This window comes from Canis aureus, chromosome 10 (assembly GCF_053574225.1).
Source record: "Canis aureus isolate CA01 chromosome 10, VMU_Caureus_v.1.0, whole genome shotgun sequence".
Classification (NCBI taxonomy): Eukaryota; Metazoa; Chordata; class Mammalia; order Carnivora; family Canidae; genus Canis; species Canis aureus.
Window position 1 is genome coordinate 65148430 of NC_135620.1, and position 19034 is coordinate 65167463.

The window sequence follows — 19034 nt, forward strand, 5'->3', positions numbered from 1 at the left end:
TTTGCAGGGTTTCCAAGGTTTAAGAGAACTAATGCAAAGAAAGCACTGAGGAGCAAGCTTGGCACAGGCTTCACACCATGATATTAGCTAGTAGAATCAGCGGTACCAGAACCAGCAACAGCACCATTACTCCTGTTTTTATTACATCCCAGGTTCTGTGATCAGGTGTGGGGAATAAGCTCACACTCTATTCGTAAGGCAGGAAATCACCATAGGATGCATAATTGCAAACTATGGTAAAATCAGGGAGCTACGAGAGTGTGTAACAGGAGGAACTGATTTAGTGGTAGAGAGGAGGGGCCAGGAAAAATGAGGAAGGCTCCCAAAGGCAAAGATAATGAACTGAGATCTGAAGAATGAGTTGAGTTAAGTGGGTGAATTAGGATGTGAAAAGTGATCCCTCGGGAGGACCAAAGTATATCAAGGTTTCTGAGCAGAAGGTAATATGGAAAATATTTGATAGTCAGAAGTACCATCATGCCTGGAGCCCAGAGAGCAAGGCAGAAAGTGGCTTAGGATGAGTCTACAGGGGTAAACTGAGCCTTGTAGACCGTAGCAAGAGATTTAGTTTTATGCTAAGGGAATTGGAGCTGCTGAGGATTTTATGTAAGCAAGTGCTGTGCTATGTATGATGTGCTGTGACCTAGGCTACCGTGGGGAGAACAGATTGGGGGAGGATGAACAGCAAAAATAGAAGGGGAGTGATCAGTTAAGAGTTCTTGCAGTAGCTCAGGCCTAAGGTGATAGTAGTGGGAATGACATGTGTGAATTTGAAGACATTTAGAAGGCAAAACTGGTAAGAACGGATTATATGTAGAGTGTGGGTGAGATAGAGGTGTTGAGGACAATCTGTGGGCTTTGAGCTTGGGGAACTGCATGGATGGTTAGGAAGGCCACGTAGTTAGGAAGTAGCAGAGGCAGACCTGTGATCCAAAGCTTAGGCCAATGACCTATAACACGTTGCAGCTTGTTCCCAGTGGCTGTGGTTGATCGACTTCTGCCCCATTTCTTGTTGAAACATTATACCCCTGGATATGGCCCTCATGGAAACGTTCTTTCCAAGGTAGAAGCTTCTAATAATCTTGGACTTGCAGTTAGGGGATCTAAGTTAGAATTTCTATAGCATGGGCAGGCCACTCCAAATTGCTCCACTGGCATCCTCATTCTGTTAAATGCAGACGGTCAAAATACCCACTTCCAAGGTTAGTGCTGGGGACAGGGCGGTAGAACGGAGCCAGTCTACAGTGTGTACATCTGAACTTAAAGACTGGGCACCACACACCATTCTGTTCCTCAAGTCACGATTGTATCTTTTTCTCTATCAGTTGTTCTTGGGACATGCAGGCCAAGAGGAGCTTTTGGTTGGATGTCTTTGTTCTGGAGTCCCAGGCTACGTGTTAGACGCTCAGGAAGTGTGTGGTGCAAAACCTGCCCCTCACTCTGTCTCTTGCCATCAGCAGGTGGACCACTAAATTATTCTGTGTTTGAGGTCCAGAAATAAAACACATAGTTAAGAGCCCAAGTAAGGCAGATAATCTCCAAGTTAGTGTGTCAGAGTCATCTGTGATAGCTTTTTCAAAACAGATTCCTGGGTCCTAATCCCCCTAGATATTGTAATTTGGTGAGCCAGCAGGTGGACAAAGGATCAAATTTTCAGAAGCTTGGAAGGTAAAACTAAGGCTGGTCACATAAGTGCAGCCCTGAAAGAAACGCAAGCTTAGAGTATTGCCGATTTGGCTGGAATTCTTTGAGGGCAGAAACCCTGTCAGGTTCCCTACACCAGAGTCTAATGGAGTGTTAAACAAACATTTGAGCTAAATTGAACAAATCACTGAGTTTTGTTAAGTTGAATTACTATACCATGGCTTTATTTTCCTTCTCATCCTTCCCAAGTCAAGTGTTGACAAATTTGCTACAATTTTAGGAACAATGGACTTGAGAAAGGGATAAGGTTCGGGAAAACATGTGTGTGTTTGTGTGTGTGTGTGTTGGGAGTCATGGAAATCCCAGAGCATTACCAAACAGGCTAAAAGCATTTGGGATTCTCACCTGTGAGGACCTGCTACTGGTGGGATTCCATACTAACTCTACCATTCACTGGACATTTTCATGGAAATACAGAATTAAAAGTAAATGAAGCCAGGTCCATGTTGAACAAAACACATGTCTCATCCCTGATGCATTGTCCCTGGGAGCAAGTGCCCAAACCCTAGAGGTCCCCTCATGCTCTGGAGGCAGGGCCCTAAGGGCTGTCAGCTTCTCCCAGCCCACAGAGGCTTCCATTCTCTCCCCCCGTGCAGCAGCCCATCCCCACATTTCCCTTCACATCTCCCTTCCTCCAGAACTGAAATCTTTCACTGATTACAAGAGTCAAATGTTGCAACAGCTGGAGCAGAACATCCCACCAAGCTTGCTTTACTGCCACCACAGGCATGGCCTCTGACCAGCTTTCCTATATAGCACATGTCCTCATACATATCTGAAAAGCAAAACTTAAAACAAATTGTGTATTTGCTAGATATATGATTTCAAAATACCATGTTCGAGAGGATGTACTTACAGGAAACACAGGGTAAAGAGCAAAAAGGTCTTGGAAAGGACAAAGAAGACAACTCTGGTGACTAGTTTTTTTTCCCCTTTATCCTAACCAAGCTACCCACTAGTGTTGATTCCTGTGACCCAGCCCTTTATTCACACAATCGCTGCCCTACTTCTTTCTTCCAGACTGGTTCATGCTTTCTAAAAGAACTTGACTTTGCCTGAAACCTTTCATTGATCATGGGGTCAATGTCAGCCTTTGAAGCCCACCATATGGACAATAAGAACTTGGGAGCAAACAGAAGACCCACGTTTGAATCCTGGATTCCCTACATGAGCGACCACGGATGGTATCTTCCACCCTGATAAATACCTATGTCATGTTCTATGCCTTCCAGAAGCGGAGTGAACATCAGGGCAAGGGGAAGAGTTTAGAACTGTCTGTGATGCAAAGGGAGTTAGAGGCCTGTTTTTGTTGTTGCTGCTGTTTGTTGTTTTAATTCGACTAGGCCCTATGAGCAGGATGCAGGCTTGCTGGCTTAAAGGAGTTAATTTGCTAAGGTTTATTTTAGCACCAGAATTCCTGTTCCCCTTTTAAGAATTTTAGGTTTTAAATAAAAGTGTGTTTGTTTTTCTTATTTGTATTCTGTAACTTTATAAGGACTCTACTGTATGTCTGAAAAGCTCTTTGTAAGCACATTTGTTGAGTGGGCAACTCATATAGATGTGGAAAACCATTGCACGCATCGGGCGGAGCAAGTTAGTGAGTCACACCAGTGATAACGATCTTTCTTGATCTGATGTTCCCCCTTGCATTCTGAGAGGGACTTATTTCCCCAAACCAATAGTTACTCAGCAGAAATATCCTGTTTTTCTAAAATGTGGTCAGTTTTTGGATGAATATAAAGCACTTCTGAGATGCTCTGGAGAGAACAGGGCTCTTAACCACTTTTCTTGGAAATACAGTCCATCTTGACCTACCCAGCTTCCAACTTCCCTGTCTGAATCCAGTCCATGCTCTGGATAGACTCTCCCTCTCCTTTGTAAAGTACTTTGAAACATCAGTCCTTTATGAAAAGAATAATCAAACTCCCAAAGGTTCAGGCTACTACTCAGTGGTCCTATTGGCCAGAGTGGTTGGATTGAAGAGCATTCTGGGTTCCACCCAACTCCACATAAATAAGAAATGCATTCTCATACAGGACAAAGGGAAGGCATCCTATTGGATGGGATTTTACCATCTAGGAGTAAACCAGTGATTTAACCCAGACAGTGTGACCCAAGGAAAGAAACTACTACTCTAGCAACCTGTAAAAACCCCATATCTAACATCCCAGCACCAGCCATATTATCCAAACACCCAGACTCCTAACAGTGCTCATGTTTGGCCGAGAACATGCATCACTTACCAAGGGCTACTATGCACTTTACACTGTGTTAGGCATAAAGAAATAAGAGAAAGCATATATTGAGTGCTGTAGAATGGTGTCAGTTTCTGGAACACAGTAATTGTTAAAAAGTGATATTATTGTTGTTGCCATTGTAGTTTATTGTCACTGTTGTTGTTAGGTGTCCTTGTCCCTGGGCAGGCTCTCTTTCTTGTACCAGTTGTGTTTGACATCACTGATTATCCCCTTCCTAAATCTCTCTCCTCTTAGGCTCTCCTCCTACTTCTTGGACCATCGCTTGTTTCATTTGCTTTTATAATACATATGTATCTAACTTATTTATTGATCTAGCTATCTGCCACCTATTATTCCCATCTTTGCTCCCTGGTTTCACTGCGATCTAGTCTGGATTATAGCAGAGACATCTTTAATCTCTCTCTGGCCTAGGACTCCCTTCAGGGCAAGGACCAAATAGAGTCTGACAGGACTTCTGTGTTTGCCAAGTGCATATATGATCAATGGATCAATAAATGAGTGAATGACCCAGCATGTTAAACTTTCCACCACTAATCTTTCCTTCTCCAGTCAGTCATGCCCACTGGAACCATAACTACCTCCTGAAATTCCATCTTTATCCATTACTTCTTGCTCAAAAATATAAGTGTCTCTCCTTTACCCTGCGGGCCAGCTTTCAAGCCACACCCTTCCTGTTATCTTGCTCTATCTAATGTCCTGTCCAATGCCACTTCCTAGTCCTGTCTGCATAAATCCTAGGGCCAGGCATGTTGGACTCCTGTCAGGCCTTGAATTTTTGTATAGTCAGTCTTTCTAGATCCTTGTTTATGACTTTACAACCTTTCTCTCCAACTACCTGAATTTGACCCATCATTCAATGCCCACTGATCAGGTCCCAGCAACAATAGAGCCCACACAGACACAGCTCATTCTCAGAACTTCCCACACCCACCTTGCCTCTGCTTGGCTTCTCATCAAATGCCGGCCTATATTATTATCTGCCAATCAATTCATAAGATCTTGCTAGTAGAAGCTATGCCCTGTGTTTCTTTTGGATTTGCCCCATTGTTAAGGAGTCTTGTCAAAGTGGTCCTGCCAGAGTGAACTAAATGCAACATAAATTTTACGGAAGAGAATTCAATAATGTGTGAAGCGGAGCTTGGCTCTTCTTATTTCCATTGAATCACTATATTTACTACTTTGGATATGGAGCAGATGGGAGTAAAGTCTTTGGGGCTCCAGCATATCTTGCATGCCAATAGATCCTAATGATGGTGACAAAAAGTAGTGGCAGCTAACATATTTGAGCACTCATTGTTCTATGTGCAGTGCTTGTGTCAAGTATTCTAATATTTTAATTTTATTATAAAGAAATCCTTAAAAATATATTCTATTATCCCACTTTGCAGATGAGGAAACAAAGCAAAGCTTCAATTTTTTCTCAAGCCCATCTCTCAAGTATCAATCACAGATGTGAGCTTCACACCCAGTGCTAGATTCCAAAAACATAAAGCTGAATCAGGCACGGTCTCTACCCTCAGAGTTTGCAGACTAGAAGGGAAGAAGAAAATAAAAAATTATGATTCAGTTTGGTAAGTACAATATCAGAATTAGTACTAGCCCTTCTTCTATCATATGGTCACTGAAGGTACTGAACAACCCTCTCCAATGTCCAAACGATGCTTTACAAATAATGTCGGCACTTAACCTCTGCAGTCTTCCACCCAATAGCCTATAAATCCAGTTTACTCATGACAAAGTATCAGCAAATTTCGGTAGAAGGATTTTGTAGAATATACCTGACCAACAGTCCTATAAACTATCAAGTTAATTAAAAACAAAGAGGGGCGCCTGGGTGGCTCTGTGGTTGAGCGTCTGCCTTCAGCTCAGGTCATGGTCCTGGAGTCCTGGGATTGAGTCCTGCATCAAAGTCCCCTCAGGGAGCCTGCTTTCCCCTCTACCTGTGTCTCTGCCTCTCTCTGTGTCTCTCATGAATAAATAAAGTCTTTAAAAATATAAAATAAAAACAAAGAAAGCCTGAGGAAGTCACAGCCAAGAGGAGCCTAAGGAGACACAGTGATGAAATGTAATGTGGTGGTGTCCTCAGACAGAAAATGGATATTTTAGGTAAAATCTAAGGCAATCTAAATAAGACCTAGACTTTAGTGATAATGTACCAATATGGGCTTACTGAAAGTGACAAGTGGACCATACTGCTATAGGATGTTAACAATAGGGACACTGTGGAGTATATGGGGACTCTCTACACTATCTTCTCAGTCTTTCTGTAAATCTAAAACTGTTCTAAAACATAAAGTCTACCCCCAAATAATAATGTTAGCCCTCACAATAGTGACTTGCAGGATAGTGAGGCTGGTAAGGCAGGGAATCTGAGCAAAGAAGTCCATTTGTGTTGGGAAGCTAAAGAGGGGAAGATAGTGAGCTTGGTTTCAGAGATCTTGTCTTGGAGAGTATGGCAGGGACAAGTCCTATAGGAGCCGTGGAGCTTGACTGGGAATCTAGGGGAGTGGGAGAGGAAGACCTGGGTTGAAGACACACACTTGGGAGTCATCATGCACAGAGGTGGTAGTTGAAGCATTTGATGTCCTAAACACCATTTTGGAGATCAGCAGCTAGCAACTCTGTTATTACTGCATGATGGATGAGCCGGAGGAGGCTGGGGGAGAGCCAGTTTGATTATAACTGCAGAGCAGCTGGAGCCTTTCATCCTAGGGGGGAGCCAAATCATCCTTGTGGGCACAGACGCTGTTTTTTTTTTTTTTTTTTTTTTCATTCTGGAAGGCATTTCCCCAGGCAAACTCTGGATATGATAATTATGCTGGTTAGTAAGTTGATCTAGCCTCAACTGCATAGACAGGGATCCCACAACAAATGCTCCCATGTTATTCAATACATTGGCTTTCTTAAAAAAAAGAAAAAGAAAGGAAGATTTTAATTCTTTCTTCTATGGTAGGTGTAGGGTAATTGTGTTAGATGAAACTATTTTGATAACCATCTTTCTTGAGGACACAGCACCTCAGTAGTTTTAAAACCTAAGTTAATTAGATATCTGATGTTAACAAAAGCTTCCATTAAAAAAAAAAAGCTGCACCCCCCAGACTCCTGCCATAGCAGAGGAGTCAATGCTAAGTACAGCTTTTATCATCAAACTGGCACTTTTGTATAGTTAATCATAGATGTCTGAGGCCTCTGAGATGGAGGAGGCAACCCCCCCAAACTCTTACCCCCAAAGATGAAAGCCCCATCACCAGGGTAAAATCTGTGTTTTCACGTGACAAACCTAGTGAGCTGTGTCTTACATTTACTAAGATGCTAACTTCGCTTGGCATTGAAAGATGGTCTAGTTTGTAGGAAAGGCCATACCTCAGAAAGATAAGAAGGATAGTCTTAGTTCACTCCAAGGCAAATCACCAAATGATTTGGTGAAATCACCAAGCCCCTAGAAATGATCCCGGAAATGAATTCTTAGAAATGTAGGATTTCTTGACTATAAGCAAGTGAGGTTTAGGAAGGATTGCCTCCCCAAACCTGCAAGCATGCACAAACATGTGTGCGTGCAAAAACACAAGCCCAAGTTGGGCCACGCAAGGGCAATGTCACTAACTTTCTTTAGTTCAGATAAAGGAAGAGTTGGTAGCTGGACAGGCTAGAGGGCGGCTTTGGCTTCCTGTAGAAGGCAGAGTGGGCTCCGTGGCCACCAGCAGCCTGTGCCCGGGCTCCCGCTCTGCTTCTCACAGGCCCTGGAATCACAGGTGTGCGGGCTAGCTCCTCGGAGTCTTGGGTCCCTTCCTTAAGGAGTGGGGATAAAGATGAACATCTCAATTTAACTGAATGTCTTGCAGGTGTCAGGCACTGTGCTGGGGATATAGCGGTGGACAAGAAAAACACGGTTGCCCTGCTCGGAGACGGGTGCATTTCAGGAAGGTTGCTGTGAGTATCCAGAAATATCCAGTATGTGTGTGGCTGGGCATGTGGTCACCGAGTACAATGTCATTGTACTTTTCTCGCACCCCAAGCTGAGTACTTGAACCTGAGTAACAGGACAGCCTAACTACAGGACATGTAGCAGCGCGAGGCCTAGGACCGAAGCCTGTTAGTGTGTGGAGCCTCAGGAGACGTCAGTAGCAAACACGTTGCAAAAGCAATGGGCTTTGGAGCCACAAAGAGCTGGCCCTGAAATCTTTGCCCTGCCCCTCACTAGCTGTACGACATCGTACGAGTTGTATAATCTCTCTGAAGCCACATTTCCCCGCTTGTAAACTAGAGCTATTGTTGGAGATACCTACCCGAGGCTTAGGTTATAGGTGATAAAGGAAATATTATATATGAAAATGGCTTATTCCAGGGCAGAGGGATACCCACATGTTAGCTATTACTGTGTATTTTTCGTTATTACTAATGAGAAAACACCAGCTAGGACAGCATGCCCCATGTGGTGCCTTTGGTGCTGGTGTTCTGGACTGAGGTATTACAGCAGTGACGTTAATGCATTTCTTAGACTTTAGAATGACATCCAATCACTGGAAGGGCTTGTAAATAAGTCCTGACCTAATTAGGAGCAGATCCAAGGACTGAGATTTTCTTCTGAGTAATAGTTGCATAGACCATGGAGCAGAAAGCTTCGGAATGGTCTTTCCCAAGCGCGTGTGAGCACCATTGGTAGTGCTTTGCATTCACTGTGGCTCCGGCTCCCACTTGGTCTCCTCAGTTGACTGGATCCTTCTCCATTTCAGGGACTGAGGGGTCAGCATTTAACAAACACAAGTGTGCATCGGTCTCAGAAACACCCCTCACCAGTAGTCAACCAGCATTCCAGTTCAAGGCCTATTTCTTTTGGGTCTTAAAATCCAAGATGACTTCCAGGCTCACCCGAGGACCCACTGCAGAGCTTTGGGGAACCTTCATGATCTCCTCAAACTAGCATTTTAGTCCTGGTAGTCCTGGAGACATGAGCCAGTCTAAAAGGTCGACTTTACCTTTTTGTCCAAGAGGCCGTGGAATGCTCATTCCAACAGATGCTTGGAGAGTAAGTATCTCAGATGTTCCAGAGTTTTTAGGTGATGTAGCAGGAATCCCTGTTTCTGTGATGCCAAACTACCCTGGTTTCATGAATTCATCAGTTTTGTTCCCTGTACCTTTGCACATGTTTTCACTCTGCGGGAGGGGAACGATTTCTCCTCTGCCTGCCTGTACATTCCCATTCAGCCCTCAAAACCCAATTCAAGGGTCCCTCTGTGAGGACAGCTTGGATTCCCACCCTTTCCCTGCACCACTAACAGATCTGGCTTCAAATCCCAGCACTTGGCCCATTTAGTGTGTTCTCAAGAAGTGATTATTGTTTTCTCAAATTCTTGGAGGTGACCTGGTTTCTTCTCCAGTCTCTGATAATTAGACCAAGCGCAATATGGGATGCTGGAAATCAACTACCCGGTTGTGAAACCTTTGATTTGAAGCAAGATTCTTGGTTGCTGAAAGGCGAGTTATGTAACTTTGCATTGTGTAATGGGCAGGAGGACCTCACTGTGAGCCGAGATTGGGAGGTGATTGCTGGTACAACAGCACCTCTGCTTCCTCTCCACCAGAGCCATCACACTTCCCAGCCTTAGCATAGCTCCGGGTCCAAAAAGCACTCAACATGGATGTGCTGTTTCTGGGGGTCAGGAGAGCAGGCTCAGGGAGAAAGGGAGGATCCTGGGAGTCCTTTTCCCATTTTCTCAATGAGACTTAGTGACCCACTTAAAGAACCCATTTTGACTGCCCCAGAAGCATTTCCCCACTTTCAGATAAGAATCAGGACAGGGAGGCAGTCTCATGATTGATGATGAGGCTGACTTGATTTAGAGGTAGGCGTTTGGGTGAAAGATGCCATCAGAGCTCAAAGTGGACATTATTAGTAAGCAAGTGTAGGCTTTTTGGTGGTGTGAAAAACATTGTTTAATATGTCCAAGAACTAGGACCCCCACATAGCAAGCCATGCTGATGGGAACTAAGGCAATCATCGTCTCTTGGAGATCTGGAGCAGTTGTTCAGCCATGGTTTTCAATCCATCTCAACCGCTCTTGATGCTTCCCTCCCTGCCCTCAACCAGAGGTGGCCTCTCTTCCTCCACACCTTGTCTTTTAACTATAGCTATTTGTGTGTCTTAACACTCTCAGTAAATGAAGCACTCCTTCCTTTTGAAGACTGTGGCCATCTGGTTTGGTACAAAGAACATATACTGTGGAGATAAACAAGCTTGGGTTCAGATTTTTATGTCATTGCTTAGCTGTGTGACATTAGATGAGTTACTTAACCTTTCTGACTTGGTTTCATCATCTGTGAAACAGGGATAACACAGCCGCCTACTTTGCAAGGTAGTTGTGATGCTAGAGGAAGACAATGTGAACGAAGGGCTCTGCGGCACAGCTTAGAGCCCTGGTATTAGACAGCCTCCCTGCTAGCTGGTCAATCCGGTCAAGTTATTTAAACTCCTAAGCCACAGTTTTCCCTTCTGTGATATGGGGCCAACAGGGCCCTCCTCATAAAGTGTGGCAAGGATTAAATGAGTGAATAGATGTAAAAAGCTTACTACACAAATGTGACGCAAAGAGAATGTGCACTAAGTGCTGGCTGTTGTCTGCGCATCCCTTTTGCATCCCCTCGCTTCCACCTTAATCTTCTGAAGCATCTAGCACAGTGCCCGGCAGAGGCAGCAGATAGGCTTGAACTGAACTGAAGTTATGTCATGTGGCTCATCACGTGACTGCCTGAGTGCTCATTTCCCCTGTTCCAGTGTTTTAGAGTGTCAAGGATCTTTCTTAGTTTTTCCTTGAAATCAATTTCCATGTTTAAAGGAAAGACCTCAGCTGAAATGTCAAGATTTAGCTAGTTTAGGGAAGAAGGGAAGTAAGGGTTGTGATCAGGAGACAGACAGAGACAGAGCAGAGAGAGAGAAAGACAAGAGGAGGAGGAAGGGAGTGACTAAAAGGTAAAGGGACAGAGAACATTCTGGAGGAGGAATGAACATTCGAAAGATAACCGCTAGAGTCATCGCACAACAGACTGCTGTGTTCCTCCTACACTCATTTGTGAAATCATGTCTTGGATTTTGGAGACATGGGCACTGTCCCTAGGCTGTGATGTTGGTTGGAGGATGGTTGGCGGTTGGCATATTCCTCACCAGGAAGGTTTGGCATCCAAGAATCTGCAACCAGGATGGATCCAGCCCCACAAGCATTGCTCATAAGAAGCCCAGTGAAATCCCTGCTAGCCCCACAAGCTGGTGGCCACAACGGCTCAGACCCTGTCTCTTCAGAAACCAAGTGTGTCATTCTTAGTCAAAAGTTTTGGGGGACATGGCCAGGCCCCTTCACACTCGGTCTGGCAGGAGAGCCCAATCAAAGGCAATTGCTGGGCTGTGGGCCACCCCAGTCTTGGCCAGTTCCCTCTGCTTCCAGTGAGTCAAGCCCAACACACAGCCTGTAGAGCGACTTAGAGCCCCGGGTCTCTGCTGCAATTAGAGCATGTAATTGAAAAATCCAAGATAATTCTATTTGGGAGAATTCTCATTTCACCAAAACCCAAGCAATTCTTAGAAACCATCCAGAAATCCCTGCCTGTAGCTTTTTTTTCTTTTGGTTTCAGAACTGTCTCTGGGGAGCACAGGCCAGGAAGAGAACACTGTCATCCTTTAGATTCCTGGATGTAAATAGAAATTTATATCTACCCTGGAAAGGGCTTCAGAGTCAGGGACATGACGTGCTCACCCAGGTTTCATCATACCAGAACTTTCTACCAAAATGTTAGGTAACTACTTTGGCCCACTATCAGACCAGATATCATTTCCTTAAGGATCCCACAGGAGATGCCACCTACTTATCCACACATGATGGCTCCAGATTTTAGGAGATCATGCTTTAGAATAAAAAGCAGTTTAGCTTTTCCAAAACTTGTTATACAATAGGTCATGTTTCACTTCATTCTTTGACTGTTAATCTCCTAAGAAAATGTGGGGCTTTGCATTCACCCCTTCCCTGAGATGTTCAGGAAATAGTATATTTTTGATTTCCTTATATTAAGCAGAATTTCCTAACTTCCTTTCTTCTCTCCATCCCATCCTGGAGTTGGGCTTTGCTCTGCACAGCAAATTTCTCCCCCTCTTCCTCCTCTTCCTCCTCCTCCTCCTTCTTTTCTTCCTCTTCTTCTTTTAGGAACATAGCCTTTTGTTTTATATGCAGTTTTTTAAAATTTAAATTCAATTAGCCAACATATAGTACATCATTAGTTTCAGATGTAGTTTTCAGGAATTCATCAGTTGCATATAACACCCAATGCTCATCACGTCACATGCCCTCCTTAATGCCCATCACCCAGTTACCCATTCCCCTTCAGGGACCCTCAGCTTGTTTCCCAGAGTTAAGAATCTCTCATCATTTGTCTTTCTCTGATTTTTTCCCATTCAGTTTCCTTCCCTTTCCTTATGGTCCTTTGCACTATTTCTTATATTCCACACATGAGTGAAACCATATGATAATTGTCTTTCTCTGACTTATTTTACTTAGCATAATACCTTCCAGTTCCATCCATCTCAATGTAAATGGTGGGTATTTGTCCTTTTTATTTTATTTTATTTATTTTATTTTTAAAAAGATTTTTAAATTTACCTATTCATGATAGACATAGAGAGAGAGAGAGAGGCAGAGACACAGGCAGAGGGAGAAGCAGGCTCCATGCCAGGAGCCCGACACGGGACTCGATCCCGGGTCTCCAGGATCACGCCCTGGACCAAAGGCAGGTGCTAAATGGCTGAGCCACCCAGGCGTCCCATATTTGTCCTTTCTGATGCTGAGTAATATTGCATTGTATATATAGCGCATCTTTTTTATCTATTCTTTTGTCAAAGGACATCTTGGCTCCTTCCATAGTTTGGCTATTGTGGACATTGCTGCTATGAACATTGAGGTGAGAAACATCTGTATCTTTGGGGAAAATACCCAGTAGCGAGACAGGAATCCATCAAAATCCTAGAGGAGAACACAGGCAGCACCTCTTCGACCTTGGCTCTGCAAACATCTACTGAAGAAAGTCCTCATCCTGTGGTCTTGCCTGGCTTGACTCTGCAACAAACATCCATCCACTAGGTGTGTTCTTATTTTGCTCATGGTTCCACTTACCAGTCCAATGCTGGAAATAAGCACTTCCCAACACTATTTTTTTGTCTCCTTACCCCCCCACTTTTCTTCTGTTTTTCTTCTAATATAGTGTTTCTTTTCAAAATTTAAACAAAACATACATGCAGTAAAGTTCACAGATCTCAGATGTACAGCTCAGTGATTTTTTGCTTACATAACATCTGTGTTAACAACCACTCTGATCAAGATATGGACCATTTCCAGCACCCAGAAGTCTCCTGTGTGTCTCCTGCCTGTCAATAGTTCCCACCAAAGGTAATCACCATTCTGACTTTAGTTTTATCTGTTCTTGAACTTCATATAAATGGAATCATATAGCATGCAGATTTTGTGTCTGGTTTTCAGTGTTTTTCTTTTCTTTTTAAGATTTTATTGATTTATTCGTAAGAGACACACAGAGAGAGAGAAAGAGACACAGGCAGAGGGAGAAGCAGGCACCCTACAGGGAGCCCGATGCGGAACTCAATCCTGGGACTCCAGGATCACACCTGGGCCGAAGGCAGACGCTCAATCTCGGAGCCACCCAGGTGTCCTCCAGTGCTTCTTTACTGGGATTTCACATTCCTTCCTTAACATATGAGGTACACAGAAGGAATATTCACTGGGATGAACGTGTAAAAGCTTCATGTATGAAACTGATTTTTTAAAAGGACACCCATTTCACTTCTTCTTTTTTTTTTTTAGAGAGGGAGAGGAGCAGAGAGAGAGAAAGAATCCCAAGCAGGCTCCATGCCCAGCACAGAGCCCAAAGCGGGACTCCAACTCAGGACCCTGAGATCATGACCTGAGATGAAATCAAGAGTCGGATTCTTAACTGACTGAGCCACCCAGGTGCCCCCAAAGGACCTCTGTTCTAAAGAAAATAGTCTCAAGGTCAGACCAGATCTTCTCTAATAAAGAGAATACGGATATTAGCAAAACCATTGCTCACAGGTAACATTGAAAAAGAGTATGTGAGGTATTCCTTAGTCCTATGCCCTCCTCCTCAACACCCACAACAGTAAATTCTTCCGGCTGATTAGGTTCATGTTGGTGTTTATTTTTGAATCATTATGTTCAAAGAGGAGCCTGACCCCAAGGAAGGGACACAGCTCTGGAGTCAGAGCCTGGGGTAGAGTCTGGCTGTCTTGGCCCCACTGTGAGGGTAGCACAGGGGAAAGGGTCAGAGAACCTGGTCAAGATACTTTCTGGTTTTGTTTGGGGAGGTACTCAGCATTTCAGCCTCAGTTTGCTAATCCACAAAAATGTATTGAGTAGATTAAAGGAGACAATAAATAAAGGCTATAAATGTACACTGAGAACTATGAAGCACTAAACAACAATTATTTCCATAAACTAGCTGTGATGGTTCACTTTTTCTATCAAATTGGCTGGGCTGTGGTGTTCAGATATTTGGTCAGACATTATTCTGATGTTTCTGTAAAGGTGTGTTTTGGTATATATTCACATTTAAATCAGTGGACTTTGAGCAAAGCAGATTACCCTCCATAATATGGGTGGGCCATATCCAATCAGTTGAAGTCCTTAATAAAACAAACACTGACCTCCCCAGAGCAAGAATGAATTCTTCCAGTAGACAGCCTTTGACTTTGAACTGCAAGTCTTCCCTGGGTCTCCGGCCTGATGGCCTACCCTGCAGATTTTGGACATTATGCTGAGCTCTACGGCATGTACATCAGTTTTTCATTTAGTTTACTGATACTAATGTTTCTTTACTTTGTTTCTACTTTTATTTCGGATGCCGTCTGGCTTATTATTTCTTTTCTAAATCACTAAGGAATACATTTAAGTCACATTTTTCTTTGCTTTTCATTATTAAAGATATTTCAAGTATAATTTTTCTTTCCACTACTGTCTTGGCCACCCTCCATAAGAGAGGAATAAGGGGAAATGACTTCTTTGCAGACACACTCTGAGTTAGGTTGTTAGTGACATGTAGACATATTACTTCTAACCACCCCATGGATTTGAGCATGCTCTGCTCATTGGTCATGTTTCTAGACCCTTGGGCTCACTGCTGGACACACTCCAGCCTCCATGACACCAAGGTCATGCTTAAATTTCCTTGGAAGATTTAATGTAAACTCAGGACACTGGTTGTACTTGAATGGAATATGCTCAGCTTTGATACCTAGAATTTCTCTTCCTTCCCACTGTAATGAACAGATCAAGTCAAAATGTGAAATTTCCTAACATGTCTGTGGTCCTCCCTTAACACAAAGTTTCAATCCAGTCTTATTTCCTCTAACACTGCACTCCCCCTCCTCCACCATCTCAACCTGACAGCTTCCCAGGCAAAGGGTGTACCCATCCTGCCTTACACTCTAGAGGACCTGTGGACAGACAGCTAGTGGGCTTTGAGGGAGAAATTTCATCTTCTTCCTTCCTAGTGAAGGCCCTACCACTATATGATGGCCTTTGTGTGTCTCTGATGACCAAAAACCAGGTCAAGGTGCTTGCTGTCAGACAAAAGGAAGTGGGGCCATTATGGTCTGTGTCTTTTGCCATAAAAACTACTGTTCATATTCTGGGATTGTGTCACTGACACATGCATGATTTTAGATTTAAAAAAAAAATCCCATGTGATCAGAATTCTGTGGCTTTATAATTTTCATCTAACTTTGTTGCATCATGAATTGAGAATGTGATGGACAGAATTTCAGCTTATATTACAGCTCATCTCAGGCCTCTACAAGCTCTCTTTCTCCTCCTCTTCCTCTCTTCTTATTCCTTTCTTCTTTTAAAGAAGTTACGGTAGGAAATAATTTCCCAGATTTTAAATGTAGTTTTTCCTGATGTCAATCAGATCTTTATAAATATTTCCTTTTTTTTTTTATTAGTAGCAGGTCTTCTTCAGTTCTTTGATTATTACATTGGTCTGACATCTGTAGATTTTGAAACATGTCAATCTAAGCCATCAGGCAAATATTAATAGCCTAAAATGGCATCATTTGTTGTGTGGCCTTGTCAAGAAGGGACAATAAATTCATCTTTTAGTGGAGTTGTGGTGAGGATTACAATTAATGCTCTTTAAAATGTTTTTAAAATTATTAGCTCTCTCACTTACAGATATATTACACATATCTTTCTGTGTGTATCAAGTATTTTATTTAAAATGTAAATAATGAAAAACATTAAAAAAATAAAAAATAAATAATGTTTATAAAGCATCTGATGTGGTGCTGAATACAGTAGGTGCTCAATAAATGGTACTTACCATTGTACTTTTTAGAAGTTCAAATTATGGGGCTGTATGAGAAGAAATGTCTGAGATAAACATGGAAAGTACTCCATTCAAAACCCTGTGTGAGGTATCATAGGACATCTGAAGATGTATAAATGGCAACTTCCTTCCCTAGAGAACTTACAATCTAGCTGTGGTGGCACATAAACATGGCTAGCGAATCAGGACACAGGCCCAGTCTATACTCTAGAATAGTGCTTTTCCATCTCTTTTGTGTCATAGAACACAGATAAAATGACAATATTTGTATGGTGCACAAGGGCAGGTTGGAAGGGCTCTGGTGATGCTTGTATGGGGCTCAATTTCAAAAACTCTTGATTTTTTTTTCTTTATGTAATAATTTATGATGAAATATTACTATTGAATTTATATAAAACATCCAAATAAACATTTTAAAAATTTCCAGTGAGTAATTGAGCTTACACCATTAATATGACTTTTAAAAATTACAATCCTTGTGTTTCAAATGATTTCACAATCCCTGGCCATATTTTAATAACTGACTTCAAACTTTTTTTTTTAAAGATTTTATTTATTTATTCATGAGAGACACAGAGAGAGGCAGAGACACAGGCAGAGGGAGAAGCAGGCTCCATGCAGGGAGCCCGATGACGTGGGCCTCGACCCTGGGTCTCCAGGATCACACCCTGGGCTGAAGGCGTTGCTAAACTGCTGAGCCACCCGGGCTGCCCTGACTTCAAACTTTTGACCATAGACTAGAAGCTTTTTACACAGAGGTAGTTCAAAGTATAAAGCATTTTTGTAACATTGAAATTTTTCTGCAGTTGAAATTACATTTAGGGGACCTCAGAGCTCTTCCTTTCTTATTAGTAAATATTCGATTGTTTATAAAAATGAAATAGACTTCAAATCCAAATTCCCCATTATGTCAAGGGTTTCAGGGTAATAATGAAGCTCTAATTTGTGTAGTAGACAAACATTCTCCGAGCAGATAGCCCTTGGTCAGCTAATATATACCACTGAAAGGACCCATCAGCCACCAATAAAAAGAGATATCTAGTACATGTGAAAGGTGCTAGATAAGGGAATGGAGCTGCCACCTGTCATTATACCCAACAGGACCCCTCAGTGGGCCTCCCCAGGTCTGCCTTACACCAACTGACCATATCTTACACTATCTCCCAAGCCTCTTGAACCTCTACCTCAGGGGTCCTGCCAACAGCCCCATAGGTCCCTGTCCACAAGACACTGATGTTACAGGACTGTTGTGTACTAACCTAATCCATAGCCCCGTTTGCTCTCATGTGGAAGGTGGCTCACTGAAAGTTATGGTGGTTCAGAATGATTATAGTGTCTTTGATTATGTGTATCTTTATCTGCAAAATGGACTGGAGTTTCATAAAAGGTGAGACATGCCCGGCAAGTGGGCCATCCCTGAGAATGCTTTCCATCACTCTATGGGAGGTAGTAGGAAAAGCTCGCAAACCATTGACGTGGAGATCAGGACTTTGGAGACAGGTGGGGTTGGGGTAAGAGGGTGTCAGGTTCTAGCCCCTCATTTTATAAGTGAGAGGAAGACTGGGATCCAGAGGGAGAGGGGAACTTCCCTCTGGTCACACGGAGGGATGGATGGATCCACAGAACGCCCCAGCTCCTTCCAAAGCTAACAAGCCAGATCCCACACTCCCCAATGGTACAGGAGGCCCAGGCGCCTCAGCCTGAAAGCACATGCCCCTGGGGAACCGGGCTCACCTTCCTCCTGCCCTGTGCCATGGTTTCACCAATAATCACTTTGGGTTCTTCATTTTCATTACTTTAGAGTCTCAGACTAAGGATAAAGGCATTTTGGAGGAGAGGCTGCACATTCCTTTGGAAACAAAGAAGCATACTACTTGGTATCAAAGAAATCAAGGGCTAAGATTCTCTGGGGGTGAGAGGTCCTGCGCTCAAGTCTCAGGTTTAGACCAGGGTTAAATTTTCTGTTTGGGGGAATGGTCTAAACTCCCATGTGCATAAAAGCTTGTGCATTTGAAGGCAGTCTGTCCCTTCAGTATCTTCCATGACTCAGATGGAGTCTATCCAGATTCCCTTGGAGAGAGAGCACAGCTTAGTGGTTACCAAGCTGGGTGTGGGTCCAAACTGGCTTTTATTCCCCCTTCACCATGTCCTCTCCATGTGACCCCCAATCTCTAAGCCTCAGTTTCACCAGCTGTACCATGAAAACAATTGGCCTTACTGCTTTAACTCTGTATCAGAGTATCTCAACTTTGGCATTAGGGACATTTGGGAACGGGTGAATTCCTTGTTGTAGGGGCTGTCTTGAGCCTTGCAGGATGTTTCAGAGCAACCTAGTCTCTACACCAGAAACAATAGTGCCCCCTCCCCCAGTTGTGAGAACCAAACCATCTCTGGACATTACCAAATGTCCCCTGGGGGGAAAATTGCCTCTGGTCGAGAACCACTACTCTCTGTATTAAGTGAGACATTTGGGAGACACGTGCCTGGCACTTAGTTAGCACTGTGGTTACGCCCTGGGTTCAGACTCATCTTTTCCGTTTCCAAAAAGCCACTCAAACTCCCTGAGCATCATTTCTTCATTTTAAAATGGGACACTGGACAATTGTGAAAATCAAACAAGAGCCCTGAAATAAAAATGCCAGGTCACCCATCAAAGCTGCCGAGAGCTGCCTTGACACC

The 19034-nt window shown here is 43.3% G+C and overlaps 1 long non-coding RNA gene across 4 annotated transcripts in view; it reads left to right on the forward strand.

Moving 5' to 3' along the window:
- The window catches only part of LOC144322610 (uncharacterized), a 54433-nt gene that overhangs the window by 24756 nt on the left and 10643 nt on the right, over positions 1–19034 (forward strand). For 2 of the 4 annotated variants that reach the window (XR_013388261.1, XR_013388260.1), the window contains exons 4-7: positions 2725–2849; positions 5351–5533; positions 7805–7892; positions 8696–8988. This is a non-coding gene — a long non-coding RNA (uncharacterized LOC144322610). Of the gene's footprint in view, positions 1–2724; positions 2850–5350; positions 5534–7804; positions 7893–8695; positions 8989–13498; positions 13714–13816; positions 16748–19034 lie in introns of those variants that run through there. The other 2 variants (XR_013388262.1, XR_013388263.1) reach the window with 2 other exon arrangements.